Here is a 14,312-nt window from a genome sequence, read left to right on the forward strand (position 1 = left end):
AGACTCAGTCTTCACATTCACATAGCCACAAACTAAGGAAATATACAGCAGAAATATCTTTGTGTAAGTCTGTGTTTAGAAGGACTGGAAATAGGACTAAGATAAAGTTTGGAAGGGCAAAGAAGTGAACTATGAGTAATACAATAAATTCTTTTATAGTAGAGAATGCTTTTTGTTTTAGTCCTCGGGATATTGTTTATTATTATAATTACGTTTAAAATTTCCCAATAAATGTAACAGAGGAAGTGGTAGTATAGACTCCACAGGCACTTTTACCATCTCATCATCTCAACTTTGTGGGCACAACAGTAAACATCAGTGAGTGCTGTATTCAAAATCTTCCCTTTGCCACTAGTCATTAGTTGACCTGCACTGAAATTAAAATATTAAGAGGATTTGGGTTGTAGATGCAGCCTCAATTCCAATTAAGGCATCAAAATGACTTTTTTCAACGTGTCTTATTTATCCGTTCCTTCAGAAACTATTTACACAGCAGCTGTCATTTCCGATTTGTATTTGAAAAGTTAGCATAGAAGAGGTCAAACTGTGGCTTTCATGAAGTCTTTGGGAAAAATCTACGCATTTCAGCACTAGCAGGATTTTTAATCCAAGAAGCAGAAGCTAAATCTGAATTAAATATCTATATTTTATGTAAAGTAAGGTTTTATGAAAGTAAGGGTGTTTTCAGATCTAAATTTTCATATTGGTCCTTCCTCCTGAAAGCCTGGCCTCAAAACCCATTTGGGAAATGGGTGGAAAAAACACACGTGGAAAAAAAACCCTTGCGCATTGTCTCCTTGTCTCACCGTGTGGCGTCCTGCAGGTGGCCCCTGTTCACTAATGGCTTTTGAAAGACTCTTGAAAGTGAGGGTTCCAGAGGATTACGACAAAGTCATACAGAAGTTGCACAGCAACTAGCTACCACCCCCGCTATCATAACTATCGATCTGATTTTACAAATCAGAGGAGCAGTTTCTTTTGAGAGAAATAGACTCACAAATAGAAATGGAGAAATTTAGAAGCTCCTGTCACCAAATACATAGTGTGAAGAACCATTGCTACGTGGTCTGACAGAGAAAGGTAATTCAGCTGAGTTTTTAAGGACTTGTTTGGAAGGAATGCACTGGTCAGGCAAAATTGACCACCTACTTAATTATATAATTGTGCTTCCCTTCTTGCTTTAGGGTTGTCTGGATTCCTTTCGCCTCCTCAAATACGACATCGCCTCTGCAGATGCATTTACAGATCATAGAGGTTCCCTATTGGAACAGAGGCATAATGTGGCTCCTGGCATGTTTTTGGTATGTTAAAAACATTGCAGTCGATTATTTAACTTCTAATGCTATCACTGTGATCTGGCTACAAATGAGTGACTCTGGGATTGCCACATGTCGTGAATATTTGTGCCAGCAGGAGAGCAGATTGCTAGTCTGCCTTCTGCAGAAGTACAGGCTGTCACCCCAGCAGCCCTCACCCTTCTCTGTGTGTTAGCAGTTCAGGATTTACGATGCATCAGGTCATTCTCCTTCTACTTGCAAAGGGCAGGAAGCACATGCTACTTGCCACGGCATTAGAAAAGGAACACGATTTCTTTCCATGGAGTCCAGTAATTAGATGTAGCCATCTATGCACTTAACCCCATTTCTGCTTCATCTGTGGCAAAAAGTCTTCAAGCACATCACACAATGGTGTGTTTCAGTATTTAAAGCAACAACAACAAAAAAGCTTCAATTTTCCAACATTCTCAGAAGTACCTTTTGAAAATCAGGAAAATGTCTAAGATGAAGGATGGACTAAAGTTAGTTTTAAGTACTTGTATATCTTTCATATGCGGCCCAAAAGCATTAAAATTCCTTGCAAGTGTTTAATTCATTTTTCATAGGTGATTTGTTCCATTAAAGTTTTGCATGCAAAACATGGGTTGCTTGTCTTGAAATACATTATTGTTGTAACTCTGTGAGAAAAGGATTCTCCAGGTCTTGTTCACTTCTGTCGCAAGCTGTTATTAGGTTAAGAGAATGCAATCTTGTTTTGCATCTCACAGAATTGCGTTATAATTGGATTTTCATAATCCTCACATCATTTCATAAACAACAATACAAGTGCTGCTTTACTTGGTTATTTTAATCACTTTTTCCCGGTAGGAGAGAGTCCCCGCTCATTAATGTTTGATTATTCTTTGTCTACCTTATTAATAATGGTAAGGAGCAAGTACTGCTTCCTGTGTTTGCTTTATACCTTTGTAGCAGTGACCATGGCATTAGAAGATCTTTCAAATATCTTCTCATCTCAGCTACTGTAAAATTAAGGCTATTTCTGTCGGTTAGGAATGAGCTATTCCTGAAGCAGGAAAAAAATCTCTACATGAAGACACCCATCTGTGATGAACTTCTCTGTCCACTGGGTGACACCAGCAGTCCATCTGATATTGCTTAGCTGTGTATAAAACCACAGAATACATATCTGAAGAAGATTAAATTCTTAACCACTCAGCTTCTTTTATCCTGATAATACTAATAATGTTTTCATCCTCTCTGGTGGCAAAGGGATATAAATAATTAGAAAACGCAAAATGCGGAAAAACAAAACAAAACAAAACAAAAGAAAACAAAACAAAACAAAACTTCTTCCAATCCCACTACTTGTACAAAGTGGGAAAATAGCCTGTAAAGTCACAATCAACTGAGGGTCTGTTGCAGAGAAGATAGAGATTACATTTTTTAGTATGAATAACCCACGATTGAGAAAGAGAATGATTGTTAGCAGCTCTGAGGATCTCATTTAACCAGGTACAGAGGTGTACTCTGATTCTGTTCTGTTACCTTTTTGCATTCCCGTGTGGAAAGGATTTATTATTTTTGAAAGAAAAATCGCAATAATAAGTAATGTTTTAGGTTTCACAAACTGATTATCCTTAGGACAGCTCTTAACCTTCTTTAGTTTTAAAAACAGTTTAAAGACATCATATGGTATATATGCAACTTTTTTTTTTTTTTTACTTCACTTTACTTTTAATTTACTGTTACAAAGATAAGACACCAGCATAAGCTCAATTTCTGTCAGTGCTCAGATACAGACAAAAGATATATGAGGAGTAAAACATGAAACCTAATTAGCCTGTTAGCATGGTCTTAATTACTGCTTTTAAAACTGATTGATAAAGGCAAGGTGGCTAGTTGTTCTGCTTGAACAAGACACTAACCATTGTTTAGGGAAGAATGGAGTTTGTTTTTAGAAGAAATATGTTAATAGGTTTTTCTTCGATACCACTAATGCCTCTCAGATGACAAATAATAGTCTGAGCAAACAAAGAGCCTCAAGGGCGTGAGCCTATTTCACTGTGTTACAACCCCTACAACATTTCAACTGGTAACCAAACAGGGAACATCCTATAAGGATGGAGCTGCCCTGGCTGTTTTTTCAATGGAGGGGGTCAACCCCTCCTGAAGCAGGTCCCGGTCAGGTCCACCCAGCTGCTACCGTGCTCAGCCAGAACAGCTTTGCCCACCACGAGACCAGCAGCAATTCACAGCCGTTCCACGGGACTGGCTGCGAAGGGCGAGACTTGACCAAAGCCACACCATCCGCGTACAAGCATCCTCTGTGGGCCACAGTGCACTGAGGAAAGCTGCCGGAGGCAGCAGCTCCACCTCTCCTCGTGTTGTCTGCGTGCTGCCTTGACTTGCAAAGACCGTAAGGAAGACAAGAAGCTTTAAGTTGCAACTCTGCCACAAGTCACAGATCCAAAAGGGCCACAGCGTTTTACATAGTTATTTCCAGAGCACTTCAGAAGTAAAATGATAAATATTAAGAAGTTATAGAACCTATAATCAGCCATTGCTCTTTCTTACTGGACAGCAGCACTGGCTCTGCTGAAGATCCGGGACCAGCCTGCCTGCAGTTTAGAAGTAATAATTGATCAGAACGAAGTCACTACATTTAGGGTAGAATACATCTACACCACCACCACGCCGCCCCCTTCTGAAAAATCAGTTGTGTCATAGGGAACAAAATTCCAGGTCACACTCGTCTGTCTGGAATGCTCAAATCTAATCGCAGAAGGCTCCAGAGGGATCGTGCAAGGCCCAGTGGTTGATAGTCAGTTGTCGTATGACATTAATTGTCAATAAATTTACATGGGGGGAAAGAATCGTAATTACTTATTCGAAGACGGACACCGTAGCTGTTAACACTAAAGTAAGAGGTCTAAGATTCATCTGCAGGCATATCTCTGAAAACCTCTGATCAGTCCTCTGCAGTGGTCACAGTACAAGCCGAATGTTTAGTAAAAGGGTGAATATAACAGGAAACATTCTTGAGATTGTGATACACAGCACGTGACTGTCTTCACCACATCTCAAGAAAGGATTTAACATGGAATGGCTGTTCATATAAGGAAGGACTAAATAGGGTAACTTACAAAAGGAACTGAGATGAGGTACAAGAAAGCTTTATGAAGGAAAAATGGTGTGGCAAAGGAATAAGAAGTAATTGTTCATTGTTTCTTAAATCACAGGCATGATCAAGCACCAATGAAAAGATAAGCAGCAGATTTAAACCAAAAGGAAATTCTTCTTCTCACAGCACATCATTAAACTGTGGAGCTATTTGCCACAGGATGTTGTGGAGGCCAAAAGTATAAGTGTGTTCAAAATGGAATTAGATACATTCCTGAAGGTTAGCTCCACTGGCAGCTATCAACACGATGCCCCAGACACAGCTTTTGGTTAAGGAAATCCCTGAATTGTTAACTGCTTAAGGCTGGCATGAGTCACAGAGTAAGACTTTCTTACAAATGCCCTTCCACTCCTCACTCAGCTACCAGCCACTTGTAGCGACAGGATACTGGATGAGCTAGACGAGCTTTTGATATAATCCTGTGCAGCTGTGTTCATACCAGTATATGCGATGTTGTTGCTTTAATTTGGGTAAAACTTCAGTAAAAGCATTAAGGGGCAAAAATGCACAGAGACCATGAGAAGAAGGTTCTTTGCCTCTGGAATCATCTTCAGCTACATATATCAAACATTTTAATTTTGTATTATTTTAGGCAGCAAAGCTTCAATAAAGCAAAAGTAATGTCCCCAGGAGGGGAAGGTCTCTTTCAAATTGTGTAAAAGTAGTATTAAAAATGTACTTAATTTTACATGTTTTCGTCTTGAGGCACATAACTAATTTCCTCTGGTATAACACCCATGGGAATTTCCTCAAATGATCAGGAAAAAAAAGATTCAAAATGAAACACAATTGTCCTCTGCATTTAATGAATCCAAAGGCTACCCCTCGTACACCCAGAAGGACAGAGTCCATCCTTAATTTCCTACTAAAATAACTATTGTTCAACTAAATAAATAGAAGTGAGTTAGAGAGAAGGAATTCGTGGCTTCAAAGAAAAAGAATTAAGTACAAGTTTTAATCTACATATTAGGCAAGAAGGGAATGTTGTATGACATTAACCATGTGCTTTTAGTCAGCTCTTATAGTCTTAGATGCCTCGAGGAAGTCATTTTACAGAAGCATTACAATAACGCACTTGCTCCCAGGGGCAGTTGCTTCTCTCTGATCACGGCATTGACTTCCTGCCATACGGACAACCCCCCTCGCTCCCCCTGCCCCCATCTAAAGATCTATGGGCAGTTTCTGTGCCTTCAAAATGTTAGGAAGTTGTAGGTTTGAGGGGCAGGAGGCAGAAGGGAACCAAAGTTTTGTTGCTCTTTTTTTTTTTTTTTTTTAACAAAGGTGGCTTTTCAAAAGCATTGTTTGTGCTGGGTAAAAAACAAAACAAAACAAAACAAAAAAAAAAAAAACAACCAAACATTCCTGTTGTTTTCTTTCTTTTTTCTTTTCTTTTTTTTTCTTTTTTTTTCTTTTTTTCTTTTCTTTTCTTTTCATAGTATTTTCTTTTTTTTTTTTTTCCCCCCCCCAAGGTGTAGTGTTTTTTTCTGTGTAGTTTACCAATTTATAATCATGCATCATTTGTGAAGAAATTACCAGGATAACAAACTTATGAACCTAACAATACCTAACAACAACAAAGCATGGTGTGCTTACATACGTACACTCACACAAACACACACTGCTGTAAGACCATCACATTCGACTCAAAGAACAAACTTTAGCTGATGTACTTGCTTCCATCCATCAGTGCTGTACTGTGTGGAATGGCGGTTAGATATCACGAGAGCTAGCTGAGGAAAACTAGCACTGAATGCTTAGTTCTAGTGCTTTTCTAGATTTATAATTAGCTCTGGATGGGGCTGAGCCGCAATAGCACAACTAAAAGGTAACGCTTCCCAGAGCAGGTGGGACCGACACTGTGATACAACAGAGAGGAGAAGGTAACCTGAGGTCCAGACCCTTGGGGCTGGGAATGTGCTCCTGCACTCCAAGAATGCCGGGTGAGCCACGGAAGTTGCTTATGCTCAGCTGTAGTTTTCACTTGCGCCATGGCCATGCAGCCACAGACTGAAGATGGACATTTTTGATGGCAGACTACGCTTATCCCAGGCAACAACACAGATAACTGGCCTGTCCAGCAAGAAGCAGTGCGCCTGGTTTGTGCCATCAGTAACTGTCTGTTAAGTGTGAAACACAGACAGAAGTCCTCTAAATATGCGAGGAAGACAGAAGAGGAAAAATAAAGAGGAAACAAAACAGGAAGGGGACAAAGCTTGCCCTCAGTTAACACCTGCTGGATTTGCTATTAGTGGTAAAACACGTGCACACCTAAAAACAGACATCCACAGAGAAATCAGCCATCCAAGCATAGGTACAAGGCCCAGATGAAGTGCAGGAGAATTCATGATTTTTTTTTTCCCCAGAAGATGTAAATATGCATAAGACTCCACAAAAGTCAGGTGAAACCACAGTCTGACCTTAATATCTCCTGAACTTCCTCTTCCCCAGCCAGCATTCTGGCGTGCATGTTTCAGATGAAACAAAGAATTATTGAAATTCACTGGTGACTATGCTGTTGCCATTTCCAGACTGCTACAGGGTGAAAATACTGAGGTAGCATAGTGGTAAGGGGCATTGCACACTTCTAAGTGGTTGTGCAGGGCAAGTTAAACTAGCAGTATGAGAAATCTCACAGACGAGGTTTTCATAATTCTTGTCCCTTGAAAAATGGAATACTGTCCTGAAAAAGGTGAGGGAAAGTCACAGCGATCCATCTCATTCCAGCTGATCTTGAGATCCAAAACCTTTAAAGGAAGGCTGGGTTCTATAACTGCATTTGCCTTGCAGCTGACCGAAGCCTTGCCAGCTTCTTAAGCGCACTCATTATGATACAGGCTGAATGTTTTGAGCTGATTCTGCAGCTTATCAACAGCATGAAAGGAATTTGTGCTATATCAGGCCATTCAGTGAATTTGGACTTCTCTGGATTCAGGAGTTGAATGGGAATCTTCTGGGAATACCATTCAAAATCCTTTCTGCCATTTTCTGCTGCAGATAATCAAGATGACAACGTTTTTAGTATTTTTTTCTAGTAAAAATAGCATGTACAAAATGAGCTCAGGATGTGGAATCTTCTATTTATACACAGAACCAAACTTTAGCAACTATTTGCACTGTTTTCTGTTTCACAAAAGCTATTTTGGAAAGGCCGTAATCAGAAAGTTAAAGGATAATCAGCCTCTACTGCTCTTGGCTTCTTTGACTAAGAATGCTGGTTTGCTCATTGACTGGTGGTGATTTACTTGTTTGCTTATTAACAATCAAATTACTCAAGATCTAGTTCCAAATTACTCAGCCAAGCAGCCATCAAACAATACCTTTTTTTTTTATGTTTTATTTTTTTTACTGTCATCCTACTAACAAGTAGCTCTTGTGTTCATATTTATTTAGGCAGACCTTCTGCAATGACAGTTCTCCGTTTCCTTCATAGTCTAGAAACAACCTCAGGAGGTCACCTAGCCTGGCCATTTTCACCAGTACACAATCAACCGTGTCCGTGCTATTACTGACATGAGAGGTGGTGCAATTGGAATACAAATTCAGAGATCTACAAAAGAGACCTCTAGACCTGCATCAGTTTTCTAGAGTCTTTCATAGCCCCTGACGGGAAACAGGCACTTCCACACTGTGCATCATCTTCTTCCAGGGCATAATGGAAGTGGGTCGAATGAATCACACGCTGGAAATGCCAGTTTCTCTCCGTGGCATTCAGATGTAGGTGAGGTGAATTCAACTCTTGCTGTTCAACCTGTTTGTAAAGTCTCAGTGATAGAGAAGCCACGATATCCTGACAAAATTATACCCAAATGCTTTGTACTCTTATTGCTTGTCAGGTTTTCCTATTTAATTTTTCTTCCTGCAGTTAAAGCCCATTAGCTCTCGCTCTGTTTATCACAGACATGGAAAACAGACTGCTGGCTGTCTTTCTGTAGCAAATCTTATGTACCTTCTGTCTCCCATAACGATGCTCCCACAGTCTTCACTTCTGAACACTAAACAGGCACAGTTTATGCAACCTTTCTTTATAGGTCATATTTTCTGGAGCTCTGGTCATTCTCTGGGCTTCCCTGCAGATTCTTGCTGGTTGAAACACCTTGGCCACTCCAGCCCTGCTGAGCTTACAAGTTATACTTTGTATTTTACAGGTTAGATACCTATTTACAATGCCACAATGATGTAAAAATTGTATGTCATCATCAGCACAGATAATCTGTAACATGAAAAGGACAGCTCAACCATCTTGTTTGTCATTACCAGCCCAAGAAGGGCGGTACTACAAAGCCCAGAAAGATAACAAAGCCTTCATTAAATTTATTTCAGCTCTGGCAATTACATTTAAATGAACTTCACTGTGATCAATTCTTTTTTTTTTTTTTCCTTGAACATCTGAGTGCATATATACACATTAATTTGAATCAATAGAATTCTTTCCATAGTACAAATATGGGAAGGTTCCTAATCTGCGTGAAATATTCCTAGACAGAAGGAAGAAGGAAATTAACCTTGAGATTGACTGTCTCAGTCAAGAAAAGAAGGGCAAAGAGACCTTGTGGTAACTTGAAAGACAACCCCATTTCACTCCTTCAGTCAGCTGGAAAGATGCAGAAAGGCACATAAGGGGAAAAGTATGGGCTGAGCTCCCCAAACCCCTCCTGTGGATTGCCTAATGTCTGTGTTTAACATTTAAAAGTTTCCCTTCTCCAAAAGGTTAAAAGGAATCAGAACTGAGATACGTATATATGCTTACAAAACCAACCTACTGTTGCCAGTAACAAAACATTTTTTATTTTGACTTTTTTTTTAATGTTCTGACATATTGCTGCTCTGAAGTTCAGAATTTCATTAGTATTTAAGTTCATCTTTGACCTTTCACCTTTTTATGTGGAATAATTAATCAGGGAGAAAAAAAACATTCCTCTTTGCCCTGGCTTGCTTATTATGACTCCCTCAAGAATTTCAGTCTGAGGCCATTTGCCAGAACTATGTTTAGCCCTGAGAGGAGGAAGAACCTCCCCCCACTCCAAAATGCAGCTCTCCAAATTTATCTCTTGGCCTTCATCAAAGGTTTGAGTTTTATAATACTCTGGATTAAATTTACCCCAGTATGGTTAAATGCCCTTTGCTACAGCAGTTTATACCTATGGAGAGAAGTTGACCTTTGGAGATGCCTGCTCATGAACATTATGATTCTACAGTTTCTGTCGGTTTTAGGCATGAACTAAGCCAGAAAGATACCCCACTGAAGATTAAATTCTTACTAATGCCATAAAATGCCAACCTAGGAAAGCGACGTGCTAGAGAGGCCATAAGAGTGACAGGAACTGGAAAAGCACTGGAAAACTTTGACTGGTAACGTTTATATATTATGCAAGCAAAGCAAAGTTGAAAGCAAAACAAAGTTGCAAGCACGCTTGAATTTTATGCTCGGAGGCACAAACTGATGGCTTGTGGTGGCAGGAATAACTAAATTCCTCCACGTCCTAACATCACAGAATCAGCCAGGTGAATTGCAGTGGAGGGGCTACATTCCTCTGACAGGGACGGTGACTGCCAGGGGCAGCCTTCTCATCTGTATTCTCTTAGAAAGGTTTCAGTGCATTCTGAATTAACACATCAGGTCATCTTTGCAATAGATTTATCCACCACTCCTGTCAGCCTCTTTGTTTGGTACAATTGCAGAACAAATGTAGAAAACAGCAACATTATTTTCAGGCTTTCAAAGCCTCTATGGGCAATCCTGCAGTTGCAAAAGGTTCCTTCCCTATCTACTTGTTACAGTTTTCATTACTGGCCACACTGGAAGAGAGTCAGAGCTCTGAACCAAATAACAAAACTGGCACCTACCCACCGCGTTTGGGCAGTAGGACAGTGCCAGTGGTTACACAAAGCCGAGAGGAGAGGAGTGTTGTTTGTTGCTTCCTTATCAATCTGGCAGCGGGGAGCACTTAGATAAGAGAACACAACGTGTAAGGGCTTGCAGCAGGAAGAGGAAGCAAATTCAGGTTATTGGGATGGGGAACACGATGGCTGGAACAGACCAGGGAGAGGTGCCCAAACCAAAGCACAAATTGCTGCCGTATGAAGCCGAGGTGGTAAGCTGGGCTACAGGTGGCAGAGGTTTCTTGTTCTCTGTGCTCCCACCATGGACAAGGAAAGAGCATGCAGAATTTAGGGAGAACAGTAACAGAGACACAGAGGAGAAGTATGAGGAACTGGATGTCAGATCAGAAGGATCTATATAAGGAAAATACAATAAGGAAGGGGACGTGAGACCAGCCTAAGAAAGTCAGCTATGGGAAGCAAGATAAGGCGTTGATTATGAAACAAGTGAGAAGCAGGGCAAGAAACATATGTATAAGGCATGAGCAAGAAACTGAAATGAGGATAGGAAAATCAAGAGAGAGTCAGGAAAGTCAGACTATACGAAGGCAAAGTTTACCTCAAGGGGAGAACACACAGACATGGAGGGTTACAGCTGCAGAATCAGAAAACAAGACCAAATTTTATTGTCATTTCCACCTGCTGACATACTCCCAGAACTTCACCCCAAGGAGATCTTATGGGATTCCCTTTCTTGTGACGGTGACGCTGCTCACAACATTTGATTTAGGCAAGGGAGCACAGAAATGAAGACCTGTAACATCCCAGTGCAATGGTGAGCATGTACGAAACAAACCATTCATTCCTTCTGGATTTGCCTTGCCGTGAATGCAGGTAAATAGAGCTCTTCGTAATAATGAGACAAGCTACTGGACTCAAAGAAAAATGTTTCGGTTATGTAAAATGGGGCTATTATAAGAACTTTTGCCTGGAGAATTGAAAAATGTTTGATAAAAAATGCTTGTTTCTCTATTACCCGCACACAAAAGCGATGTTCTGTGTTATGTGCATTGCTGGTTTCATTATGGATGAACACGTATTGGTATGATGAAGACAATTCAGTGGTCCTCTAGATTTTCTTCAAGTCAATCTATTGTATTGACTCGAACATGCATCACCCTGAAGTATTCAGAGAGTCTTGACTTGGAGTCCTGCGTACTGAGAGCTTCCATGGGCTGAGCCAGACGTTTCCAGTTGTGTGACACTGTGAACATCCCCCTGCACAAGCAGCTTTGGACAGTACATTAGCTTAAATGATTCTTACCGTTTTAAATTCAGTGAAGCCAATTTTCACTTAACAAAGGCCCCTTTACACTGCCAGAACATTGACACAGGCCTCCATGTCAGCGAGAACCTGGCCCAGCTACGTCACTGTTTCTTTGCCGACTGATAAAAGGTTGACCATGCTCTCACCTCCGTTCGGTTTATATCTAAAACTTTGACAGGCTTTTCTTCAAGCCTTAATTTTGAGACCATTCATGTGGATGTTCCACACCTTCTACATCTGTGAGAAACAGTCTTTGCAACATGTTGAAAAAGTATTTGTCTTTTCTTGAACAGGCTCTAGTTGTTTTGAGTACAGGGACAAAAAACAAAGGTACAACCCAACAAACCCATCCAAAACCAACAGAAACACTAAAAATCCAGAAGGCTTTCTCCTTTCAGTTTTTGTGACCTTGCTGCAAATGCATCATAGATCTGAATTGCTTAAGAATTGTAAGTTCCAGCACAAAACCAAATTTGACTTTTAACATTATTTCATTGAGAATACCATGATAAGGTAGTCTTCTGCAAATGCCAGCTGCATAAAACATGCAAATGAACGAGGCGTTATGAAATATACCTCAATCAAAAACAAGTTCAAAACTGGAAATACAGTTGAAAAATGGTTCTGGATTTTTCTGAACAGCTCTGAATTAGCTTTAGTCTCCTGTTTTACTTTTCCAGGGAGAGAAAAATGCTGTATTTTCAGATTTTGCCCATGTTTTCAACTCTTATGGCTTTGAACATCAGGCCTAGCTAGTTCCTGTAGGTTTAAGATCACTCATCCAGTGATGTTGCTCATCTTCCTTCTCTAAAAACTTGTTTCTACATGAGGTTTAGTATTTATAGTAAGAACATTCATTGCTATTTATGAAAGTTTAGAAGTATAACACACCGTTTCTACTCCTCCTTACAGTGTTGGGGAACGAGTTAATATGTGGGGGGGGGGGGAAAAAAGTGCATTTTTCCTGTGCCTAGATTATTTGTCTGTTTTCATCTTCAAATATGTCATGTTGGACATCAGTTGGATGGAGTGGATGGTGCTGGGTTTTGGTAGTCCATGGAGCAGTAAGCAAAATGTTGAGTTATACACTCCAGATATTAGTATCGGTGTTTTGAAAACTTTGAAGGACAGGAAAGTTTTCTTAATTTCTTAAATGAAACTGAAGATTTTATTTAACAAAGCAATTCATGAAAGGTGAAAGCTGTATGCCATAAATCTGTTAGTCAGGCCTGCTAATAACTTTTTTGTTTGTTCCTCAATCTATCACCTTCATTTAGAGTAAGAGATTGCTCTTGCCAATTTTTTCTGTTTTTTTTTCCTTCTCTTCTTTGGCAGATGTACATTCAAGGGAAGCTACTCTTTGCCAACTATATTTTCAATGGGTACAGCAAGTCAACTAAAGACCTTCAAAAATAAATAGCTATGACAAGAAGTCGTTATCGCATGGGATACTGTCTTCCAGCTGATTTCAGGTTCAGGTATTTTACTTTCCATCATCATGGTTTTTAATCACTTTATTCTGAGACCTTTGGCATCTTTGTTCAGTATCTTGACTATAAAGCGCTGTAACCAAAGTAGCAAGTGCAGCAGTTTCAATATCAAAGCAGTTGCACCTTTTTGGTGCATTTATGAGTTCTCCCTCTTGTACACTCCTTACTGTCCCATTCCACAGTTAGGACTGTTTAATCCCAGCTGCTGAGCTACAGAATAATTTTAAGCCAATCCCTAGTTACTGGAAAGAACAAAATAAGAAAATAGAGGTGACAGTTCTGCGCATGTTCCCCATTCCTTTTGTAGTATGTTTGATAGACTTTCTTGTTTTAGGGGCTGTTATATTTACTTTTTGATGTGATCCATAAAAATTAAATTGCAATTAAAAATAATTACTTTAGTCAGGTGTCTTCTGGCAATGAGCTTCTTCATTTAACTAATAGTTGCAGGGAAGCTGTCGAAGCATAACCCTGGAGAAATAGCAGCAGAGGGTTAAATACTTCACCTCTGCATCCTGAGCTCAGGGAGGGAGCATTCCCAGGAACTAAAGCATATGCTGCAGCAGTTAGCTCTCTTGTAGAAGTTCCCAAAGAAGAAACAAAGACAGGGGCAGAAAGGAGAAATAAGTGCAACTTCAGCAATATATTTACTACAGAACTCGTGGGAGCCATACCATTATTTATATTTTAGTGGTGCTGCAAACCAGAAATCAAACCTGAACTTTGGAGTGCCTGGTGTGATTTAACCAATATCTCTTATAGGGTGTGATGCTGATGATCTATTAAAATCCTGTTAATAACTGAGAAGCAGTTGACAGCAGTGATAGCAAAGAGGAACTCATGACATACTCCAAAGCGAAGTGTGCAGTCTTTTACTGAGCTGCTCCTAGCCAGCTTTGACAGGTCACGGAAAGTCTGTGCCTTTCTTTTAACTTAACAAAACAATGCATCTCATTTTTGCTGAGCAGTAGAAAATGGCACATGCTATACAGTCCATTTTTCTCCAAAGAAAGCTTGTCACGTAGCATGTACACAAAATAATTACCAGTGTCGTAAAGAAAACAGGGCTTAAAAATGGCAGGTAATTGACAGCAGCTTTTTCAAACACAGTAATTACTGGCATGCTGTGGTTTCCCTCAAAGTCAGTGATAAGCCTTCTTGATTGCAGTCAGGACAGATTAGCTTTAGGCTGGGTGTTTTTGCAAATGCTCCTCTGA

General features: G+C 40.0%; 1 protein-coding gene across 1 annotated transcript in view; it reads right to left on the reverse strand.

Annotated features, from left to right (window-relative positions):
- Nucleotides 1–14,312, reverse strand: part of VEZT (vezatin, adherens junctions transmembrane protein) — an 88,249-nt gene that overhangs the window by 1,651 nt on the left and 72,286 nt on the right. The window lies entirely within an intron of this gene.

The sequence above is a fragment of the Anser cygnoides genome, chromosome 1 (genome assembly GCF_040182565.1).
Source record: "Anser cygnoides isolate HZ-2024a breed goose chromosome 1, Taihu_goose_T2T_genome, whole genome shotgun sequence".
Classification (NCBI taxonomy): domain Eukaryota; kingdom Metazoa; phylum Chordata; class Aves; order Anseriformes; family Anatidae; genus Anser; species Anser cygnoides.